Genomic DNA, 25,930 nt, shown 5'->3' on the forward strand with positions numbered 1-25,930 from the left:
GAACATAAAAGTCTTTTTTACTAAGTATAATGTAGAACTTGAAATACATAGAGTAGCAGCAGGTGTTAGTGCAATTCTTCTCTGGCACCAGCAAGAATGTGGAGGAAGGTTGGCTGGTGGCAATTCAGCAGTTCAGCTGTATTCCCTCACCTTGCAGCAGTGTCTGTAGATGCAGAAGTACCAGGTCACTCTGCTATTGTAGTGTCCCACTAGGTAAAGGTGGGCACTGCACAAAAGGGGTTAATGTGTTTTTATTACCTGTAATGTTATGTGTATGCATTTTCCCTGTGTTAACTGGTGTCAGGCCTATTAGGGTGCAGTTTAGCCTCCCAGACGTTAGAGGGAGCCAGAGAGCCCTGGTCATATATAGGTAGGCCCAGACAGGGGAAGTTAGTTCATTCCAGGGGACTAGAGGAGTTACTTCGTCCACCTGAAGCTCCTGAGGCTAGGCTTAGCTCAGTAGAGACACCCCAGTTGCAGGACAGCACCTCCTGGGAGAAACCTGCAGCTTCCCAACCAAGCAAGGATAATACAAGTCAGATAAGTACCCTGATGGGCAGAGGTTCTATAAAGTACAGCAAGCGCCAATACTGGAGAGAGGATTTATATACCAAGGATTAAAGTCAGCATTTAGGCATCCGGGCCTTGGGATTCAGCCAGCTAGAATAGCTGAAGGGAATAGAGCAGCATTGCACTGCAAAGCATTAACTGTTGCACCCTCCAAGTATCTTGCATGATTAATTCCTGCCACTATTTAAAGTCTACCTGCTTGTGAAGTATTGTTCAAGGGACTGCATTATCATCACAATCACCTGTAACTGTATGTACAAAGTTGGACTGTGTTCACCAAGTAAAGCAACGTTTGGTTTATCCACTGCGTACTCAGTTATTCCTCCTATAAATCGGTGTGCCACCGTTACAGGCACTGGCGTCACGAAACCAACAGGGACCTTGCCCCAGGCACTCAAAATACCTGTAACATCCAGGGCACCTCATCCACCATCAGGCCTGGTCCCTACAAACAGAGTGTGCCCCAGAGGAACTGTGTCTACCTCTCATTCACTGCCGCATGCCTGCCCAGGGTTCTCCAATACAGTGAGCAACCCTCGATTGCCCATAACCGTGACCTCACATCGCAATACCCTGTAGGTCTGGCGTGCTGCACTATCTGGACTCTCAAAGCTTTACTTGAGGACAAATCTGAATGGTTCCCTCTGAAGAATAGGTAACAGGAGCAGGAGCACTGCAGCTTGCTTCCTCTCTACTCTGTAGCTCCCCCTCCTGGCAGGAAGCATGACCAGCACACTCCTACTAAGTGTGGGAGGAACAGAGTGATTAACCCTGTTTCTGCCAACCTTTGCCATGTCTTCCTTGCTGGTAGTAACGACTAGAAAACAAAAACTAAAATGCATAACATAAACAATTTGTTCTACCCCCAGGTCTGGAGTACTACAGATGTAGACCTGGTGACACTGAATAGGTGAGCATACTGGGCTGTAACTCGAAGCATAATACAGTGTAACATGAGCTAAATTATAAACACTGTGTGGGGGCCACTACATGACAGGCATAATTATTGTTTAAATATTTGTTTATTGCTGGTAGGCGCATAAAGAGTAACCATCAGGCCCCATAGAAAATTATGGAATAAGACCCCATTCCACATGACCACTTTCAGCAACCTTTTCATAAAAGTTTATCACTGGTTTCCCTAATGTACAGAGCTAAGGCACGCAATGATGTTATAGAACAGGGATAATGCACATATGTAATACCCCAGAGTGGTATTACCACCTCTTTGCGCCCCCTACTATGTCCTATGGTTGACCCAACATCATCTTTGCATTTATTTCCGGATCCTGTAAAAATGTGTATTTATTTCTATGCAACTTTCATGTTATATGTAATGTGCCTGGTTCACCAGCAGATGGCGGCAACAATAGCAGAGCTACAGGGACAGAGGATGGAACCTTCTTTCCATTCTCTTCTCTTTCCCTCTAGGGAGGAGTTTAGTTAGTGAAAGTCAGTCTGGCCTACCCCTTCAAGAGGGAGTTTGTGCTGGAGAGAGCTCGTCCCTTCTGGGCGAGCAGGCCAGCAGAGCACCATCAGCTCTGCTGGAACAAGAGAAACGAGCTTCAGAGAAGCCAGGAGGAAAAGATAAAGATAAAGACAAAGTCAGACTACAGCGAGTTAAGTACAGCAGAAAGGAAGAGTTTCTGTTTAATCCTGACATCACAGCAGAGCTAAAGAGTGGCAGACGTAGCAGAGCTAAGTGTGTTTGCCTGTCAGAATTTATGCCAAAACCTGCTGATGACCAAGATAAAGTTGGACGATTGTTCCCTGAAACAAGTTTATTCAAATAATGTTGAACAGCAGCTTTACATCAAGTCTGGACTCCAATTCTTTTCATCAACCCCTTCATCAACCATTCACCCTATTTGCACTACTGTGGACGACCACACCTGGGGTTCCAGGATATCCAGGTAGGAGCACCGTGACAAGTGCACAGCCACACCTAAAAGGACATCCCTTACACCACTCTGGCATTTCTACACCTGGGTACCACTAGCACCATCTACTTAGGGGGACTCCATCCCTCGTTGCTGAAACGCAACTGGCATCACGACAAAAACTCACTTATACCATCTTTTTTTTTGATCAAATAATTTTTATTTTGGTTTTACAAGAAAGTGCATTATACAAATACACAACTATAACCCCTCCCCCCTCCTCCCCCCCTCCCTCTCTCCATCCCATCCCCCTTTCCCAAAGCACAGTCACTTGAAAGAAGAATTCAGGTATGGTCCATAAATGTAAGTTCATGGTATTCTTTTTGAAGGCATCACCGTCTAATCTTCTGGGGCGGACCATATAACTTCATGGATTTCTATTATCCACACATAACTCTATGTCATAAGCATTTGAATATCAACCATCATCCAACAGTCTACCATTCACCCATATCAATTATCCATTAAATCTTTCATTCCATTCAAGGTATACAGTCACCTCTAAGACAGCTCATAATATGAGATCCATGAAGACCAAACTGCTTCAAATTTTTTCTTCGAATCCCTTTTCAGGTAAACATATTCCTCCAATTTAATCAATGCATGTACCCTATTCACTACTTCTTGTCTGGTGGGCGCCATCTCATCTATCCAGTGAAATGCTATGCACTTTCTTGCCTGGTACAGTACTCTCTTAATAGCCATTTTCCTTTTCCCCATAGTCCTAGGCACTTCCACAAGGCCCATTAAACAAATTAACGGGTTAGCCTCCAAGTTCACCTGAAAGACTCTATTGATGAGTTCCAGCACCTCCACCCAATACCTCCTTAACCGTGGGCAGTTCCACATTAAATGGATCAAGTTTGCACCCGATACATTACAACGCGGACACTTATCATCATTCCTATAGCCCATTTTTAACAGTAATGTAGGTGTTCTATAGACCCTATGTAGGAGATACAATTGAGAAATCCTAGAAGATTCGCTCAGTGACAATGTTGGCAAATCCTTGAGAGTCTTCTCCCAATTCTCCTCCGTCAGGCCCTCAATATCCTTTTTCCATTTGTCATACAGCTGTAATGGATTGGATTTATCAATTTCCTCCCTGAGCGTGCTGTAATAGAGGGAAATCACCCCACCAGTGGTCCCTGCTCGTGCAGTATACTCATTGATAACACATCTAGCTGCCTGCCGTATCTTTCCCCTCCTTTCTTGGGTCTGAATAGCATGTCGTAACTGTAGATATACATAGAAACATCTATGGGGGACATTGAACTCCTGCCTTAACACTTCAAAACTTTTCAGTGCCCCACCCAGAAACAGTTGAGCCATCTTATTCAGCCCATATTGACTCCACTGCTGTACTCCACTAACCTTATCCAATTCAGGATATAGATGGTTTGGCCATATAGGTGTGTGTGTAATATACCCCGAAATATTCAATTTCTCTTTAGCTTTCCACCAGATTTTATGTATCATGGATAACACAGGGTATTGAGCGCCATGGGAACGAAAAGATCCATCCTCCAAAGCAGACAATAAGCAAGTGCGTAATGTTAAATGTTGAATAATACGACCTGAGCTATTCAGTCTAGACTCATCTCCCCATCCCCTAAGATGCTCACTTATACCATCTTAAAGGTACCCCGTGGCCGACGTCTTCCCCGTGGTTACTGCACATACAGATGTCCCAGCACAGGGATGATGTACACAGTGATGTAATAATAGTGGAATAATATGTACAGTGAGGTCAGAATATTGGCATGATACACAGTGATGTTACAACACTAAAATTAGGCAAACAGTGACCTCACATGCAAGTATATTTCTTATATCCTGTCACAGTACAGGAGTAATGCAGTGATGTCACAGCCCAAAAATGTAAAAAGTAATGGTGAACAGAAGGGAATATGCAAACAGCAGAGGTAACCATAAATCTCCTATGGGCTTGTATTAAATTTTCAATGGCATGTTATTTTACCACTAACTGCACCTTATGTCTTTGTGGATATAGGGCCCGATAGCAGCTGCTATGCCTGCTACCCTGGTAGTTACGCCTATGGGTGCTACTACTAGTTTGATATTGTTAGTGTGCGCTCACCTTCTTATGGAAATGCAATGTGGCTGCCACAGAATTGCACTCATCCATTAAACACAACCAGCCATTTAGTGCTGTCTGTAATAAAGCTCATGCTACACTGCATTCCATATGAAAGTGTCCATGACAGTAGCGCTAGTAATACCCATAACAAAGTGCCAGCAATAAAGCGGCATCTAAACAATAATAGTTTCTGTCATGTAGTATATGTAGTGTACGGGAACTGTAATACCCGTCACTACCAAAGTGTCACTTGGTGTGCTGTCGTCCCTCCTTAGTTATGGAGGAGTTGGTATATGTCAGTTTTATAAAATGTCATATAATGTAATGCATGTATTTCCCTGTTACTGTGAAACTTGCATGTACAGGCCTGCAGGGGTGTCATTCCAGCTTCTAGTCGCTAGAGGGAGCTAGAGAGCCCTAGTTTATATAAGGCCAGACAAGGAAGGGAAAGTCAGTGTAACCTGATCTAGTGTGGAGTGCAGAAGCAGTCTAGACCAGAGCTCAGAAGTTTCTAGAACCATTCAGAAGCTGGGAGAGACTGAGGCAAATATCAGAGGAGCCAGAGGTACTGAGAGAAACAGAGGAGGTACTTATTTAAGCCATAATCAAGGATATAAAGCCAGACTTAGGTTAATGGGCCTTGGTGAAGAATTGCTACATTCCAGGATCAGACAGAGTTAGAGTGCAAGCTCCTTTGCTGCAAATCCTGTGTTCAACACTCTGTAATTACCCTGCTGTACTGAATTGCCTTCATCGACCGAATTGCAAAATCGACTGTATGCTGAGGAACTGCGTTTCCAATATTGTCTCTGCCTGCAAACTACTAAAGTTGAAGTTCTGTTTTAACACCACGTTTCCTCAAATTATTCCTGCATCCGCAAACGGCGTGCCACCGTTTACTTGGCACTGGCGTCACGAACTATCCCTACCTATACCTGCCCTTGCAGAGAGTCAGCTGTACCAGGTTAGTGTACATTGCACTACTACACTCAGAAACACCTACTACGCACAACTTGAGTACACTGCACCTCTCTTTTGGCGTCACGAACACGGATACGCACGCTTTATAGTGCAAGAAGCGTGAACTTTGTGCCTTATACCGTTGCCCTGTGACCAAAGTGACAATTTTCCTGTTTATTGAAAGTGAACTTTGTGGACTGAAAATTATACCCAAAGTGTACCAAAAACTTCCAAAAAGCGCTGTGCAGTATTGCGCTATACAGAGGAAGAAAATCGCCGCATTGGAGTGTGGATTTATAGACTTTTTACAATCCTGCTTGCTGTCAGTGAATGGACAGCGTTTTGCTAAAGATGGCCACCGGCTGCCTGGAGTAAAGTTTCCCGCGCCGCTGAGGACATTCGTGGGCGGATCCCTGCAAAGACACAGAGAGTCCCGCCCCTCTTCATCATCGCACCGCCGCGGCCCTGCTTCTCCTGCGTCATCGGGTGCTCAGGACGTCCGGAACCTCGCGAGACTTGACCTGCGCAAGCCCGACGATACCGGTAAGCACTTGTAACCGGAGGGAAGGGGAGTGTACCGGCCTCTTTAGTCGCCAGCGGCCACCTCTTAATAGACTACCATGTCAGAGCCAGGAGTGCCTGAGCAGCCGGCCCCGGGAGAGCTTGCGGCTCCTAATCATCCTACAGCCCCCAGCATGATGCCCTTTACCATGCCTTACTATTTCGGGGCCCCATGGTTCCCCCGCTACAGGGGAGAGACCCATACCCTAAGGGACTTTAAAGAAAAGTTGCTGGCACTATTCCGATTGTACCCTATAAATGCCGACCAGCAAATGGAAATCATGCTGGCGCAACTGGAGGGAGCTGCCCGCAGGGAAGTGTTATCATGGCCTGCTACTGAGCGGAGTACTCTAGAACAGATCTTCACCCGCCTCAGAGCCACTTTTGAAACTAGGACTGCCTCAGAGATAAAGATGCACTTCTTTGGCAAGAAACAGAAGCCCGGTGAGTCCCTCCGTGACTTTGCCCTATCACTTCAGGAGGCTTTAGGGGCTGTAATTCAGATAGATCCCAAAGAGGCTGATAACCAGGACCAGACCCTGAGGGAACAATTTATCAACGGGGTGTCTAGTGAGCAAATAAGGACCCAATTAAAGATGCTGTCCGCCCAGCACCCTAACAGTGCCTTTCTGGACTTTAAAGAACTGGCTATAAAAATTCTGGGGTCCACAGTATCTCCTGAGTTGAGCGCCCTATCTGAGTCATCAGCCTGCAAGCCAAAACCGCTTGTCACTAACCGAGCTGAGGCCGGCCAAGCTGTTCAAGTGTCAGCTACTGATACTATTGCCATGCTGACAGAGCAAGTAAATCACCTCACTAAAAGTTTAGAGAAAGTGTGCAGAAAAATAGAGGAATGGGAAAAACCCATAATGACAGAAGAAGAATTCCTGTCACCTCCTAGGCCGTTCCCACCTCCTTACCAAGAGACTCACCCCAGGGATCCTGGGAGGCGTAATAGAGGTCGCAAGAAGCCCGTGTGTACATACTGCAAAAAGCTGGGACACACAGAATCCACGTGCTGGCAGTTAAACGGGCAACCCCTGAGGCTGAGGACCACCCCTCGGGAGGTAGAACACTAGGTCCAGAGGATCCAAATTGGATGCCACGTTATGTAGGATCCCATCCTAAAATCAATATAGAGATCAACGGGATCCCCTTTGAAGCCCTATTAGATACTGGGTCTCAGGTCACTACTATTCAGCTGCCTGCATTTGAAAAGTTCTGGGACACCAACCAGTTGACCCAACCGCCTGACTCCTGGGTGGAAATTATCGCCAGCAATGGCAAACCAGTAAAGGTTCATGGATACTAGGAACCCACCCTGCAGGTGGGAGAAGTAACCCTGCCTCAACAGGGAGTGATCGTAGTACAGGCCGGTGACAGAGGAGGACATCCTGTCATTCTAGGCACCAATGTCTTCAAAAACTGTTATTCAGAAATACTTGCTGTATTACATCAGACTTTGCCCACTGCTTCCTCTGCATCCAGGAGGGTGATTCAAAAGACTATCACTGTGTTAAGTGCCCAGCAGAGGTTTGCTAATGGGAAAGGAGAAATTTGTACTGCCAGGATCCGTGATATTAAGCCTGTGACTTTGCCTCCTAATTCTCAAACTCTTTTGTGGTGTCGTGCTGTCCTGGGAGTCGAAGGCCGAGATTATCCAGCCCTGGTGGAACCAATCCAGATGGAGGATTATCCTTATGTGAGAGCTGCCAAGTGCCTGGTGAACGTCTCCCAAGGTAAAGTACCTGTCCGTCTGATTAACCTGAGTAATCATCCTGTTGCGCTTACTAAGCATTGCCCTGTTGCCCAGCTGTCCCAGGTGTCCTTCCAAGACATCATTCGTCTTCCAGTGACAGAAAAGCCGCCAGCTGCAGACAGCGGATGCTCGCCGGTGACCCAGCCACAAGTGCCCTGGTGGGAGGAGCTCCATGTCGGGGACGAGACTACCCCCCAACAACAACAAGAAGGGATTATACAGCTTGTCAAGGAGCACCACCAGGCCTTCAGTAAGCATGCCACTGATTATGGAGAGGTGAGTGCCATACAACACACTATACCTACTGGCTCTCATCCTCCTATCAAGGAGAGATACCGACCTTTACCGCCTACTTCATATCAGACTGTAAAGGAAATGATCCAAGAGATGAAGGACTCTAATGTAATCCGGGACAGCCGTAGTCCGTGGGCTGCACCCCTGGTCCTTGTAAAGAAGAAGGACGGTGGTATCCGTTTCTGTGTGGATTATAGGAAAATTAATCAAATAACCCACAAAGATGCATACCCACTGCCACGCATTGAGGAGTCACTAACTGCTCTGGGCTCCTCTGCCTATTTCTCCACATTGGACTTGACCAGTGGCTACTGGCAAGTACCCATGGCCCCTGCAGATAGGGAAAAGACTGCCTTCACTACTCCCATGGGCCTGTTCGAATTCAATTGTATGCCGTTCGGGCTATGTAATGCCCCAGGAACTTTCCAGAGACTAATGGAGCGGTGTTTGGGTCACAAAAACTTCGAAACAGTGCTGCTGTATCTAGATGACGTCATTGTGTACTCAAAAACATATGAGGACCATCTGAAACATTTGGCAGAAGTATTTGAAATCCTTATCAAATATGGCTTGAAGGTAAAGCCATCCAAGTGTCACCTGCTCAAACCTGCAGTAAGATACCTGGGGCATATAGTAAGCGGAGAGGGAGTGCAACCTGACCCTGATAAATTGGCAGCTGTCTGTAATTGGCCGGTTCCTACTACTGTCAAAGAGGTGAGGAGTTTCCTGGGTTTTGCCGGCTACTATAGACGTTTTATCCCCCATTTTGCTCAAATAGCTGATCCTATCCAGGAGCTCTTGAGGGGGCAACCCAAAAAGAGTCCTAGAACTCCTGTGCCCATTGAGTGGAATGAGAAAAGAGAGATAGCGTTCCAATTGCTAAAAAAGAAACTGACCGAGCCTCCAGTGTTAGGTTATCCAGATTATAGCAAGCCCTTCCATCTCTATACTGATGCTAGCAAGCGAGGCCTGGGAGCTGTGTTAGCCCAGATCCAAGAGGGAAAAGAGAGAGTGATAGCATATGCAAGCCGCTCCCTGAAAGGAGCTGAGAAAAATGACCAGAATTATAGTTCCTTCAAACTAGAGTTCCTGGCATTAGTGTGGGCGGTGACAGAAAAATTCAAGGATTATCTAGCCGCCACCCCGTTCATTGCATTCACTGACAATAACCCTCTGGCACATCTCAATACAGCTAGATTGGGGGCCTTGGAGCAGAGATGGGCCTCTCGCCTTGCCAACTATAATTTCTCTGTAAAGTATCGTGCTGGACGTACTAATGATAATGCTGATGCTTTATCCAGGCTTCCCACAGAGACAGCTCCTGATGATGTGCGAGATGCTTGGGAAGATGTAGAGATGCCGGCTTTCTATAACAAATTTGCTCAACAGGATCAGGCTCGAGCTACCAATAACAGAGCGGCAGTTCCTTCACCCTCCAGTAGGCCTGAACCTAAAGAAGAAAGGTGGGTGAAACTACAGTCTGAAAGTAGAGTGCTGGGTGAGTTGTTGGACTTCATTACTAGTGGCAGAGCCCCTGAGAGGATTCGGCGTAAGAGTGCAGATCCTGAGCTCATCAAACTGTGGAGACAGCGCCATCAACTCTTCATGCAAAAGGGCCTATTGCTACGGAGAAGCCTAGACCCAGTGTCCAACGAAAGAGTACACCAGATTCTCATACCCCGACGAGATGCAGGTATGGTGTTGGAGATGTACCACAATCAATCCGGTCACTTTGGGGTCCAAAAGACTGAAGCTACTATCCGCCAGCGGTTTTACTGGGTAGGCATGAGAGAAGACATGGAGAAGTGGTGTCGAGAGTGTGTAGCCTGTGCCTTGAAACGAAGTGAGCACCATGATCAGAGGGCACCACTGAGACCCATTGTAAGTACTCGTCCTCTTGAACTTGTCGCCATCGACCATGTAAAACTGGAGCCTAGTCGCTCAGGGTATGCTTATGCCATGACTATTATTGACCATTTCACAAAGTTTGTTGTAGCAGTGCCTGTGAGAGACCAGACAGCCAAGACTACAGCCGAAATGTTCTGGAAGCACTTCCTCCTGCCCTATGGATGTCCAGAAAAGATCCTCACCGATCAAGGACCTGCTTTTGAGTCCCATCTGTTCCATGAACTGTGCCGCTTACACAACTGTAAGAAGATCCGGACGACGGCCTACCATCCTCAAGGTAACGGATTATGTGAAAAAATGAATCAGACCTTGATAGAGATGCTGAGGGCCGTGCCTCCTGAGAACAGAGGAGATTGGCCCAGTCTGTTGCCACAGCTCATGTTCACATACAATCATACCATACATTGTTCCACCGGGTATACCCCTTTTTACTTGATGTTTGGGCGCCAAGGAACATTGCCTGCTGATCATTCATTGGACATACATGTGCCTGATTGCATTAACCCATTACCTAACACCGACTGGGTTGCTGAGCACCAAAGGCGATTAGATGCAGCCAAAGCCATTGTTCAGGAACGTATGGACCTTGCTAGAGACCGACAGCAGAGAGACTATGATCAGGCAGCCCATGCAGAACCCTTGACCATAGGGGCCGTGGTATGGTTAAAGAATAACCGTCGTACCAGCAAATTGGACAGTAAGTGGGAGCGAAGTCCCTATGTTGTCACTGCAATCCCAAATGTTGGAACTCACACTTATGAGATCACCCGGGAAGACAAGGGATCCCAAATTGTACACCGAAACCGGTTGAAGCTCTGCCTGACACCAGAACCTAGTGCCGAGAGTTCCGGATCTGAATATCTTGTGTCAGAGTCAGCAATACCGCCCGAGGATCCTATGCAGGCTGTCAGTAATCTCAGGTATGACGCTGATCCCATGCATTGGCTTCTGACACCGTGGTTGAACTTGCTGGTGCCTGCTCCGGCACCTACTGTAGTTTTACCTCCAGAAGAGCCGGTTCAAGATGCCCTGGATCCAGTTCCCCCTGTAGTGGATATTGTTGTTCCTGTTGTTCCAGTTGTTCCTGTTGTTCCAGTTGTTCCTGACCGAGGTCTCACGGATGGAGACCCTCCTGTTGCTCCTCTCCCTTCTACCTCGTTGCTAAGGGAAGAGGAGACCCCTGTGTTGAGAAGGTCTACCCGGATGACCAGGGGACGTCCGCCAGTCCGTTTAGGAGACTTTGATTATTCTGGTGGTGTCTCCTCCCAAACAGTTGCCACGGGCAATACCTTGTTGGACATTTGTGCGCAAGAATGGACTCCCCCACGTGAGCCCTTGCCTGTGCTACACCCACAGGAAACCCCTGGGTAGTTCCGTTATTATGCTGTCATTTTATTGTGCAACTTCATACTAAGGAAATGTGCCCAGAGATGGACTCCACCGCATGAGAGCCTCTGTGATTTAATAAGAAATAACCTGGGTACGGACTCATGTTTGTTATTTGAGCCTCCAAGAACTTTTATACCGTTTTCTACTGTTTTATCATGGACTTATTCATTGTCATGGACTATCCTGGTTATAATGTTACGCTGTGCCAGGTCAGCGCCCCCGTTCCATTCATTATCCTGAGAGAAGAGAACGACGCCCCTTGTCACTACCCTTCACCTTTGCCAATTGGACCTGATGTAAATGTAAATGCAGATGAATTACATGTATGTATGCCTGCATGTCTCTGTTTTCTATTTCAGGTAGAGATTACAGTTGGGGCGACCCATGATGGAGTACGAGGCCGTACTCAGCTTAAAGCAGTGGGGTATGTAGTGTACGGGAACTGTAATACCCGTCACTACCAAAGTGTCACTTGGTGTGCTGTCGTCCCTCCTTAGTTATGGAGGAGTTGGTATATGTCAGTTTTATAAAATGTCATATAATGTAATGCATGTATTTCCCTGTTACTGTGAAACTTGCATGTACAGGCCTGCAGGGGTGTCATTCCAGCTTCTAGTCGCTAGAGGGAGCTAGAGAGCCCTAGTTTATATAAGGCCAGACAAGGAAGGGAAAGTCAGTGTAACCTGATCTAGTGTGGAGTGCAGAAGCAGTCTAGACCAGAGCTCAGAAGTTTCTAGAACCATTCAGAAGCTGGGAGAGACTGAGGCAAATATCAGAGGAGCCAGAGGTACTGAGAGAAACAGAGGAGGTACTTATTTAAGCCATAATCAAGGATATAAAGCCAGACTTAGGTTAATGGGCCTTGGTGAAGAATTGCTACATTCCAGGATCAGACAGAGTTAGAGTGCAAGCTCCTTTGCTGCAAATCCTGTGTTCAACACTCTGTAATTACCCTGCTGTACTGAATTGCCTGCATCGACCGAATTGCAAAATCGACTGTATGCTGAGGAACTGCGTTTCCAATATTGTCTCTGCCTGCAAACTACTAAAGTTGAAGTTCTGTTTTAACACCACGTTTCCTCAAATTATTCCTGCATCCGCAAACGGCGTGCCACCGTTTACTTGGCACTGGCGTCACGAACTATCCCTACCTATACCTGCCCTTGCAGAGAGTCAGCTGTACCAGGTTAGTGTACATTGCACTACTACACTCAGAAACACCTACTACGCACAACTTGAGTACACTGCACTTCATGGTACCTGGCTATGCTGGATAAGGTAATTCTGCTGCAACAGACTGCCAGATTACCTTTAAGCTACATTCACACGACACTGAAAGTCTGTAAAAAACAGCAAAATGGTCCATTTTTGACAGGCTTTTTATTTATTTTTAAATGCTCCCCTTCAAATGTGTGAGGGCTGTCGCTCCCTGAAAACGGACAAAATAGAATAAGTTCTACTTTTTGACGTCCGTTATTTACTGGCCTTCTAAAAAAAAATCAGTGTGAATAACATAGGCTACCATTGTTCTTAAAAACAAACAAACAGCTGTTAATGTCCTTTTTTCATGTGTGAATGTAGCCTTAGGGCTGTTTCACACGAGCGAGTCCATTGCGGGAATCACGCTCCGTGTGTGAGTGTGATCCTCCGCTCTGGACTTGCAGGAGCGCACGGCATTATCATGATTTATAATGCTATGTGTCTCTGCATGGCCTTTTTTCCACAGAATCATAGTGACATAAAGCTGTCAGTATGATTCTGTAGAAATAAGGTCAAGCAGAGGCACACAGCATTATAAAGCAAGATAATGCCGTGCGCTCCTGCAAGTCCAGAGCGGAGGATCACATTCACACACGGAGCGTGATTCCCCCAATGGACTCGCTCATGTGAAACAGCCCTTAGTGGAGATGTGAACTTAGTGTCACGAGGGTATCAAGAACCACGCCTGACTCCGTTATACCCGGGGTCAGGAAGTCGCAGCGATTGGCTGCACGCTCTATGTAAGATAGGGCTGTTTCCTTATGGTAGCTTTCTGGGTTTGCTTTGCAAACCCTTTTGGCTCACTCAGGGATCCGTAGCTCCTTCTCCTCAGCTGTTCCTTGTCCAGCACTCCCAAACCTCCTTATATTCCCCTCTCACACTTCTCTGGTTGCCAGATATAGAGCTTCCTGCCTGGACATCTATTCTGACCCTCTGGAGCTGTGTTGCTGCGTTTTCTGGTTGTTGGTCCAGAACGCTACCCTCCAGATCCCTGTTGGACCTTTGTGGTCTGCTGTGGTCGCCCACCTGGGTGTATGTGTTTGTCTGTATTGTCTGTCCTCTCCCTGGTGTTTCCCTCTTAGTGTCAGTGGTGCGGACTAGCGATCCCACCAGCCCGTTCACTATCTAGGGCTCATTTTAGGGAAAGCCAGGGTTTAGGCACGTGATCGCCACACGGGTGAGGAACTCGTCTAGGGACGTCAGGGCAGTCAGGTGCCAGCCGCAAGGTGAGTCAGGGGTCACCACCTTTCCCTCTCCCTTGGGCAGGGCTTTCCCTTTTCCCTCCCTGTGCGTGATGCCGGTCATTACATTATATCAGGCCCTTATTTTGTGTAGGTAAAAAAAAAAATATATATATATTTTTTTTTACCTACTTAGAATCCAGTATGGATCAAATTGCTGCTCTGTCCAAACAATTTCATGGCCTGTTTTTGGAGGTGGCAGGATTGAAGGCGTCGGTCCTCCAGCAACAGCAGCAATTACAACTGACCGCAAGCCCAGCGGTTGCTACTGGTAAGCAGGTTGTTGCGGAACCCAAGGTCCCTCTCCCTGACAGATTTTCTGGGAAAAGGGACAAGTTTTTGACATTCTGTGAGGCCTGTAAATTATATTTTAAACTGCGCCCTTACTCCTCTGGTAATGAAGAACAGCAGGTGGGGGTTGTTATTTCCCTGCTGCAGGGGGACCCGCAGTCCTGGGCGTTCTCTTTACCTACTGATTCCCAGGCTCTTCGGTCAGTGGATGAGTTTTTTGGGGCCTTGGGTCTCATATATGACGACCCTGACCGAGTCGCACTGGCTGAATCAAGATTACGGAGACTCCTACAAGGAGACCGGCCAGTAGAGGAGTATTGCTCTGACTTCCGTAGGTGGGCTACGGATACCCAATGGAACGACCCGGCTCTCAGGAGTCAGTTCTGCTCTGGGTTATCCGAAAGGGTTAAGGAAGCGCTTGCATTATATGAGACCCCCTTTTCCCTTGATGCGGTTATGTACCTTTCTATCCGAATAGATAGGGACAGGTTGAAAAAACTGGAGCCATTGGTAACCCCTCCCAAGCAGCAGTTAGTCTGTACAGACTTAGACGAGCCTATGCAGCTAGGAGGAACTACTCGTCAGGCCCGTCCTCCTGAGGCTCGCCGTAGGCGTGGGGTTTGTTTTTTTTGTCGGGAGAGGGGTCATTTCATTAATGTCTGTCCTTCTTTCCTCAGAAACAAGAGACCGTCGGAAAACTACTAACCCCAGGCTGTGTGGAGGATGTCAGCCGGGGGGTATACGTTTCCTCCATACGAACATCGCAATTTGTGTTGCCAGCGGTTATTGTTTTTGGTGATAAGACGGAGACTATTTCTTTCTTTCTAGACAGTGGAGCAGGGGTAAATTTGATAGATGCCCATTTTGCCCGCACTATGGGTTTGTCTCTCTGTACGCTACAGAGACCTATTCCTATATTCGCTATTGATTCTGCTCCTCTGTCTCAGAGAAACCTCACCCACATTGTTCATAATTTACACTTTCGGGTAGGGGACCACCATAACGAGATGCTTTCATGTTATGTTCTGGAGGGGCTTCCCACTCCGGTAGTGCTGGGTCTTCCCTGGTTGGTAGCGCACAATCCAGTGGTGGATTGGCAGGCCAGGGAGATATTGGAGTGGAGTGAGCAGTAAAGAGAAAATTGCTTAAATAGCAATTGCTAAGTCGCCTCCATAACTACCCTACCTACATTTATTTCGGATTTTGAGGACGTTTTTTTCTGAAAAGGGTTGTCAGAAGTTACCACCTCATCGTCCTTATGATTGCCCGGTTAACCTTATTCCCGGCGCAAAATTACCCAAGACCAGGTTATATAATCTTTCAGGTCCAGAGAGACAAGCCATGAAAGATTATATCTCCGAGAGCTTGGCTAAGGGACACATCAGACCCTCTTCTTCACCCGTGGCTGCAGGGTTTTTCTTCGTTAAAAAGAAAGATGGGGGCCTGCGTCCTTGCCTAGATTTTCGCGAATTAAATCGGATAACCATCCGAGACCCATACCCTCTTCCTCTCATTCCTGACCTGTTTAACCAGATTGCGGGTGCTAGGTGGTTCTCCAAACTTGATCTTAGGGTGGCCTACAATCTGATTCGTATTAAGGAGGGGGATGAGTGGAAGACAGCTTTTAACACCCCTGAGGGGCATTATGAAAATCTAGTTATGCCTTTCGGTCTGACCAATGCTTCTGCCGTCTTTCAACATTTCGTTAATGACATTTTTAGTCATCTAATCGGCAGGTTTGTGGTAATATACCTAGATGATATTTTAATTTATTCGTCTGATCTGAGAACACATGAGGTGCATGTCAGACAAGTACTGCAGGTCCTACGGACGAATAAATTATATGCTAAAATTGAAAAATGTGGGGGGTTGAGCCCGCACAACCTGCCTGTAGGTGCAGATCACTATGGCGAAATACATATACAAACGGAAAATGCAAATGTGATCGCACACTACATCCAGCACTCTGCCCTCCATGCTGGATGAGACATTGGTGTACATTTTGGCCAAAGCGTATTAAGCCACTCACCGCGTCAAGGTCGTCTCATTTAAGTGGTCCCTAACTCTTGTTCCTACCTGTTTATGGGCCATGACAGCCACATAAAGTCCAGGGAATGCAGGTCAGCATGCAAGCCAAGTACACTCTGCTTTTAACCCCGTCCGGTGCCATTACAGCTTTCATCGGATCCAGGGATGCAAGTACCAACATGCATGCTGAGCCCACCATATACTTCTCCTGGAGCCCAATGGCTAATGGTAGGTTCTTTATAAGCAGACTCAGTTTTATACTGACTTTAAAACCAGCCTCCAGGACAGATTGACTGGTCAGGTGTGCTTGACTCAGCATGCATGTTGGTACTTGCATCCCTGGATCCGATGAAAGCTGTAATGGCACCGGACAGGGTTAAAAGCAGAGTGTACTTGGCTTGCATGCTGACCTGCATTCCCTGGACTTTATGTGGCTGTCATGGCCCATAAACAGGTAGGAACAAGAGTTAGGGACCACTCAAATGAGACGACCTTGACGCGGTGAGTGGCTTAATACGCTTTGGCCAAAATGTACACCAATGTCTCATCCAGCATGGAGGGCAGAGTGCTGGATGTAGTGTGCGATCACATTTGCATTTTCCGTTTGTATATGTATTTCGCCATAGTGATCTGCACCTACAGGCAGGTTGTGCGGGCTCAACCCCCCACATTTTTTCTTTGTAGCATATATTGGAGGCGTGGCGATCTCCTTTGAGTCAAGCACACCTGACCAGTCAATCTGTCCTGGAGGCTGGTTTTAAAGTCAGTATAAAACTGAGTCTGCTTATAAAGAACCTACCATTAGCCATTGGGCTCCAGGAGAAGTATATGGTGGGCTCAGCATGCATGTTGGTACTTGCATCCCTGGATCCGATGAAAGCTGTAATGGCACCGGACGGGGTTAAAAGCAGAGTGTACTTGGCTTGCATGCTGACCTGCATTCCCTGGACTTTATGTGGCTGTCATGGCCCATAAACAGGTAGGAACAAGAGTTAGGGACCACTCAAATGAAACGACTTTGACGCGGTGAGTGGCTTAATACGCTTTGGCCAAAATGTACACCAATGTCTCATCCAGCATGGAGGGCAGAGTGCTGGATGTAGTGTGCGATCACATTTGCATTTTCCGTTAAAATTGAAAAATGTGTCTTCGCCGTTCAGGAGATACAATTCCTAGGTTATTTTTTATCTGCTTCAGGTTTCCGTATGGATCCTAGGAAGGTCCAGGCAATTTTAGATTGGGATCTTCCTGAGAACCTCAAAGCACTGCAACGATTCTTGGGCTTCGCGAATTTCTATAGGAAATTCATTAAAAATTATTCACTTATTGTAAAACCCCTTACTGACATGACTAAGAAGGGGACTGATTTTTCTAAATGGTCTGACGCCGCTAAAGTTGCTTTTTCCTCTCTAAAAGAGAGGTTTACCTCAGTACCTGTACTAGTCCAACCTGATGTCTCTCAGCCTTTTATTGTTGAAGTCGATGCGTCAGAGGTGGGAGTGGGGGCGGTGCTGTCTCAGGGTCCGTCTCCTGGCAAATGGCGTCCTTGTGCTTTCTTTTCTAAAAAACTATCTGCAGCAGAAAAGAACTACGATATTGGCAATAGGGAACTATTAGCTATTAAGCTAGCGTTTGAAGAATGGCGTCACTTTTTAGAGGGGGCAGTCCACCCCGTCACTGTGATTACGGACCACAAAAATCTTCTGTACCTCGAATCAGCTAAGCGTCTCACCCCTAGACAAGCTAGGTGGTCGCTATTTTTTACCAGGTTTAACTTTGTGATTACCTATCGTCCTGGGGCAAAGAATACCAAGGCTGATGCACTATCTCGTTGTTTCCCTGGAGGGGGTAATGTGAGTGATCCGGTGCGCATTCTTCAAAGAGGAGTGGTTGTTTCTGCAGTACACTCTGTTCTAGAGGGGAAGGTGTTAGAGGCCCAGGGGGACGCCCCGGTCTCTTGCCCCTCAGAGAAATTGTTTGTACCGTTGAACCTGCGTTTCGAATTATTAAAGGAAAATCATAATTCGGCACTTGCTGGGCACCCGGGTAGTAAAGCAACCTTGGAGCTATTGTCTCGTCGTTTTTGGTGGCCAAGGTTGCGTCAGGATGTATTGGATTTTGTGTCTTCTTGTTCTACCTGTGCGCGCGCAAAAGTTTCACATACACGTCCTGCAGGGTCTCTATTACCACTCGTCATTCCCAATAGACCATGGACACATCTGTCAATGGATTTTATCACTGACTTACCTTTGTCTGTGGGTAAAACAGTTATTTTGGTAGTAGTGGACAGGTTTAGCAAAATGGTACACTTCATTGCGTAAGGCTACTTTCACACTAGCGTTTGGAGCGGGTCCGTCTGATGTTTCATCAGACGGATCCGCTCCTATAATGCAGACGTTTGCATCCGTTCAGAACGGATCCGTCTGCATTATAACTTAGAAAAATTTCTAAGTGTGAAAGTAGCCTGAACGGATCCGTTCAGACTTTACATTGAAAGTCAATAGGGGACGGATCCGCTTGAAGATTGAGCCATATGGTGTCATCTTCAAGCGGATCCGTCCCCATTGACTTCCATTATAAGTCTGGACGGATCCGCTCGCCTCTGCACGGCCAGGCGGACACCCGAACCCTGCAAGCAGCGTTCAGGTGTCCGCTCACTGAGCGGAGCGGAGGCTGAACGCTGGCAGACTGATGCATTCTCAGCGAATCCGCCTCCACTGAGAATGCATCAGGGCTGGACGGCTGCGTTCGGTGCCGCTTGTGAGCCCCTTCAAACGGAGCTCACGAGCGGACACCTGAACGCAGGTGTGAAAGTAGCCTTACCCGCACTACCTAATGCTAAGACTCTTGCTCAGGTATTCGTCAGTGAAATCGTGAAGCTTCACGCTGTCCCATCCGATGTTGTTTCGGATCGGGGTACCCAGTTTATTTCTAAATTTTGTTCCCATTTGGGGGTACACTTGTCCTTTTCCTCAGCTTTCCATCCTCAGTCGAATGGACAGACTGAGCGTACCAACCAAAACCTGGAGACATATCTAAGATGTTTTGTGTCTGAAAACCAAGAGTTGTGGTCATCATATTTACCGTTAGCTGAGTTTGCCATAAATAATCGTCGTCAGGAATCCACTGGCAAGTCACCATTTCTTGGTGAATATGGTTTTCATCCCCAATTCTGTACTTTCAAAGAGGGGGGGTCTTCTGGGGTTCCCGAAGAGGAACGGTTTTCGTCATCTCTTTCATCGGTATGGCAGAAGGTGCAAGCTAACTTGAAAAATATGGGAGGTAAATACAAATGCATGGCTGATAAGAGACGGTCGCCAGGTCCGGACCTAGGAGTGAATGACTATGTGTGGTTGTCTATTAGGAATATTAAATTGAAGGTTCCCTCTTGGAAACTGGGTCCTAGGTTTATTGGTCCTTACAAAATTGTAGCCATCATCAACCCTGTGGCTTTTCGCCTGGAGTTACCTCAGACTTTTAAAATCCATAATGTCTTTCATAAGTCGTTACTCAAAAAATATGTTCCACCTCTAGAACCGTCACCGCTGCCACCCCCTCATGTTGTTGTGGATGGTAATCTAGAATTTCAGATATCCAAAATTGTTCATTCTCGTCGGGTCCGCCGCTCTCTTCAATATCTGGTGCATTAGAGAGGTTACGGTCCCGAGGAAAGAATGTGGGTTCCTGCGTCGGAGGTAAACGCCGACAGGCTAGTTTGGGTTTTTCATGCCTCTCATCCAGAGAGACCTGGTCCTGAGTGTCCGGAGGCCCCTCGTAGAGAGGGGGGTACTGTCACGAGGGTGTCAAGAACCACGCCTGACTCCGTTATACCCGGGGTCAGGAAGTCGCAGCGGGTGGCTGCGCGCTCTATGTATAAAGATAGTGCTGTTTCCTTATGGTAGCTTTCTGGCTTTGCTTTGCAAACCCTTTTGGCTCACTCAGGGATCCGTAGCTCCTTCTCCTCAGCTGTTCCTTGTCCAGCACTCCCAACCTCCTTATATTCCCCTCTCACACTTCTCTGGTTGCCAGATATAGAGCTTCCTGCCTGGACATCTATTCTGACCCTCTGGAGCTGTGTTGCTGCGTTCTCTGGTTGTTGGTCCAGAACGCTACCCTCCGGATCCCTGTTGGACCTTTGTGGTCGCCCACCTGGGTGTATGTGTTTGTCTGTATTGTCTGTCCTCTCCCTGGTGTTTCCCTCTTAGTGTCAATGGTGCGGACTAGAGATCCCACCGGCCCGTTCACTATCTAGGGCTCATTTTAGGGAAAGCCAGGGTTTAGGCACATGATCGCCGCACGGGTGAGGAACCCGTCTAGGGACGTCAGGGCAGTCAGGTGCCAGCCGCAAGGTGAGTCAGGGGTCACCACCTTTCCCTCTCCCTTGGGCAGGGCTTTCCCTTTTCCCTCCCTGTGCGTGACGCCGGTCATTACACTTAGCTTGACTGCCTGAGTGCGTGATCGTACCTTGACTGCCTGAGTGCGTGATCGTACCTTGACTGTCTGAGTGCACACATGCAACCAGCAAGCATTCTGGGTTGAAACGGGGCTATGATCACATGCCCAATGTACAGCACGTGATACTGCCTGCTACAGAATTAAATCGGGAAAGCAGTGCTCACCCGGTAAGGATAAAAACATTATGATCATGCTATTCTTGTAAGACTCTCCACTGTGGGCGAGATGAAGGAAGAAAAAAAAGTACAATCAGATAGCTCCTTTAGGGTACGGCTGCACTGCGACATTGGTTGCAACCAGAATAGCGGTGATCCCCTTAGAAATAAATGCAGTGCTGGATTTTTTTGTGACTCACACAGTGATCCCCTTCATTTCCATGGAATTACTGTTACTCTGCTATCCTGATCACGACAGATTTCACATGGCCAGTGTCGCCATGTAGCCGTACCCTTAAGAAGAGCCATTTTAGCACATCTTTTAGGTGACTTGCATTTGGACTTCTTTGAGTTGCCTGCTGTATTCCTGTAATGTTTTTGAATTCTGCAAAGCAAAGTGTTTTGATTTGCCAACAAGTTGTACTGCTATTTATGCTGGTATTTAATGTCATAAACAGCCCTGCCAGAATATTTCTATAGCAGCATGGGGAAAATCTGTGTACCTTCAAAACAACTTCAGTGCTTCAGTATTCCTGAATGCAAGTCTTTTCCTCTGTACAAGTGCACCTTTGTGGTGGAGATGTACTGGTATGGCTTCAAAACTTGTACAGTTGCCACATCTAATAAATTATCAGTGTATGTGATCAGTGCATCTTCACATCAGGTACCAGCTCTTTGACTAAAAATCTCTTTTCCAAAAATCCACAAAAGAAAAACGCACAACACATAAAAAAAGGTTATAAGATACATGATGTTTCAATTATATAATATAAAACTAACACTATTGATAATAAGCCCTTAGCAGCAATATTGCAATAAAAAAAAAGCATCCTGAAAGGTAATAAAAAAATAACTCTACCATTAAAATTTTGACTATTTGGTTGCAAACTGGTCAACTTATATATCCAAAAGGACTCCTGCTGTGCAAGTCTTAAGAATCTATTCGGAACAGTGTATGGTACCTGTTCTATGGGAAAATACCTATGCAGTATGCTCAAATGTCTGGTGGACATATGCAGGCCTCCTATGTGTCCTCATAAAGCTTTGCTAAGCCAGCCCCTGGTACTCTGATTGTTGTGGATGTGCCTTTTGTTTGCAAAGAAATTATTGTCATTCTGTAAAAGCGCCACACCCCTATTAGGAAGAAAGTCAATGACCCTGGAAGTGAGATGGGGGCCAGAACATGCACAGAACAATGATGTCTCTGTCCACAAAATTGAAAACCGCTTGAATATAAAAATGACTATTAGCCTGTGGAAGACTTTAGCAGCTCTCATGTGACGTGGGAGTCTTTCTTAGGGCTCGTGCACACAAGTGAGTTTTAATTGCAGGCCACTATCTGTGTTTATACAGACAGCAACCGAAATAAAACTGACCCATTAAAGTTCATGGGAAGTTACAAACCTCATGTCTGCAACTTTTTAAACATAGCAGCGGTTTAAAAAGATTATAATAGACAAATCAATGGGACCAGATGGCATACATCCCTGTATCCTAAGAGAATTAAGTAATGTCATAGCCAGACCCTTATTTCTGATATTTAAGGACTCTATAATGACAGAGAGCATTCCACAGGATTGGTGCTTAGCAAATGTGGTGCCAATATTCGGGTCAAAAACAGAGCCTGGAAACTATAGGCCAGTAAGTCTAATGTCTGTCATGGGTTAGGCTACTTTCACACCTGCGTTTAGGTCGGATCCGTCTGGTATGTGCCCAGACGGATCCGCACCTATAATGCAAACGCTTAGATCCGTTCAGAACGGATCCGTTTGCATTACCATGATGCATTACCGTTTGCATTACCGTTTGCATTACCGTTTGCATGATCCGTTTGCATTACCGTTTTTTTTGTTCATGATAATGCAAACGGATCCGTTTTGACTTTACATTGAAAGTCAATGGAAGACGGATCCGTTTGAAAATTGAGCCATACTGTGTCAACTTCAAATGGATCCGTCCCCATTGACTTACATTGTAAGTCTGGACGGATCCGTTTGCTTCCGCACGGCCAGGCGGACACCCGAACGCTGCAAGCTGCGTTCAGGTGTCCGCCTGCTGAGCGGAGCGGAGGACAAACTGAGCCAGACTGATGCATTCTGAGCGGATCCGCATCCATTCAGAATGCATTAGGGCTGGACGGATCCGTTCGGGGCCGCTTGTGAGCCCCTTCAAACGGAACTCACAAGCGGAGCCCCGAACGCTAGTGTGAAAGTAGCCTAAACTGAAGGTTTTCTAAGAGCTGCTATTCTGAAGTATCTCAATGAAAATAAGCGAATAATGCCATATCAGAATAGCTTCATGAGTGATCGGTCATGTCAAACTAATTTAATCAGTTTCTATGAGGAGGTAAATTCTATACTTGACCGTGGCGAATCAATGGATGTCGTATATTTTGAACTCTCCAAAGCGTTTGTTACTGTGCCACATAAAAGGTAAGTATATAAAATGAGAACGTTTGGACTGGGGGAAAATGTGTGCATGTGGGTAAGTAACTGGCTCAGTGATAGAAAACAAAGGGTGGTTATTAATGGTACACAGTCAGATTGGGTCTCCGTCACTAGTGGAGTACCTCAGGGGTCAGTATTGGGCCTTATTCTCTTCAATATATTTATTAATGATCTTGTAGAAGGCTTGCACAGAAAAATATCTATTTTTGCAGATGACACTAAACTGTGTAAAGTAATTAACATGGACGAGGACAGTATACTGCTACAGATGGATCTAGATAGATTGGAGGCTTGGGCAGAGAAGTGGCAGATGAGGTTTAACACTGACAAATGTAAGGTTATGCACATGGGAAGGAATAATACAAGTCACCCGTACATACTAAATGGTAAAACACTGGGTAATACTGGCATGGAAAAGGACTTAGGAATTTTAGTGAACAGCATACTAAGCTGTAGAAAACCAGTGTCAGGCAGCTGCTGCCAAGGTCAATAAGATTATGGGGTGCATCAAAAGGGGCATAGATGCATGTAATTAGAACATACAGATGTAGTAGAGTTAACACTCAAACTTTTAAGGCTACTTTCACACTGGCATTTGGTGCGAATCAGTCTTGTATCTGCACAGACGGATCCGCACGGATAATGCAAACGCATATATCCGTTCATAACGGATCAGTTTGCATTATTCATTCAAAAAAAGTCTAAGTCAAAACGGATTCATCTTGACTTACATTGAAAGTCAATAGGGTACGGATCAGTTTTTAATTGCACCATACTGTGTCAGTGAAAAACGGATCCGTCCCCATTGACTTACAAAATTCCGGAACACTTGCCGGAATGCCGGATCCGGCATTAATTTACAATGAAATGTATTAGTGCCGGATCCGGCATTGAAAATACCACAATGCCGGATCCGTCCTTCTTTAAAAATGTGAAGAAAAATAGAAACTGATCCGTTTGTCCGTATGACAAACGGACAGACGGATCCGTTCTTGCAATGCATTTATGAGACGGATCCGCATTCGGATTAGTCTACAAATGCTGTCCGGATCACTTGCCGGATCACTCTGCCGCAAGTGTGAAAGTAGCCTAACACAACTAGGTTTGTTAATGCATCTATTTAACAGACATTCTTAACTCTACTACATCTGTAGTTCTGCCACTTTACAAATCACTAGTCATACCACACATGGAGTACTGTGTACAGTTCTGGGCTCCTGTGAACAAGGCAGAGCTGGAGAGGGTTCAGAAGAGGGCAACTAAAGTAATAACTGGAATGGGGGGACTACAGTACCCAGAAAGATTATCAAAATTAGGGTTATTCACTTTAGAAAAAAGACGACTGAGGGGAGATCTAATAACTATGTATAAATTTGTGGTCGGGGCTACCAGTAAAAGACACCACCCTCCCCCTTTCCCCCTAGAAGACACTACTAATGGTTTGAGTTGTGCCATAACCGTTCTCGTCGAAGGTACACCTGAAAGAGGCCAAAAAACCAGCATGAAGTTCAAACACATTTATTATGACATTACATCGCCAAATTCTGGAAGGCACATGAAATTTCATGGACAGGGTTAGAAATATAATTATCACACTGCCGGAAAAACGTATTTAAAAGAAAATAATAAAGTATTTATTAATATCTGATTAAAACGGGGATAAACTATATATCACTTCCGTGACTATCAGGCTCCAGATTATAGTCATGTAGTATAGGAATTTTATTATATCCACCACATAACCTATATTCTGGACTAGATCCCTATCCAGATGACACGTTGTTGCCAATATTTGCTGGGAAGGGAATCAGGACACGTTTCTTATATTTGAACCCAGTACAGGTGCGTTGTTAAGCAGTCCTACCTAGCGTGGATTATAGAGCAGCTTCAAGTGAGTCATAAGCTGGGTGCCAAGGCAATCCAGCATACAGCATCCACTCGATGTTATTAAATACTGTGGACGCTCACTCAGCTGTCTATCCCTGCCTACCCATTCATGCAGTACCGCACTGGGTCTCGGTATTAGACTGCATTCACACTGTCAAGTCAGCTGTTACGCTGCCTGACAATTATTAATCAGCACCCTGCCTAAAGAGCCGTGTCCTAAGTGAAGATCACCGGCTCAACGCGTTTCAATGTGACACAGTCTGCCACATATCATCAGGAGCGAGAGTCTCTTAACAGAGGTAAGCCTGTAGAGGAGGAATAGCCTCACACTTGTGCGTGTCAAGGCTCCGGCACTATGATGGCCGTACGCGGCCGCTCAAACGCCGAAGGGATATCAGAGAAGCCCCGCCTATAGTGGGGGTGTGTGCCAGTACTTCCGCGAATCATCAAGGGGCGCATCATATGATGGGGTATCCATGGGACACGATAATATGAACCAGGGTCGCCTTGGAGGCATTGGAGAGTGACAACAATATTGTCATTAAGACCTCTGACAAGGGCGGCAATATTGTTGTCATGGACCACGATAAATATCGTATAATGTGTCTCAGACTCCTGGAGGATAAAAAGACTTATAATGTCCTGGGCTCTGACCCCACATCTACCTTTAAGGCCCAACTCATG

Source organism: Bufo bufo, chromosome 2 (assembly GCF_905171765.1).
Source record: "Bufo bufo chromosome 2, aBufBuf1.1, whole genome shotgun sequence".
Classification (NCBI taxonomy): Eukaryota; Metazoa; Chordata; class Amphibia; order Anura; family Bufonidae; genus Bufo; species Bufo bufo.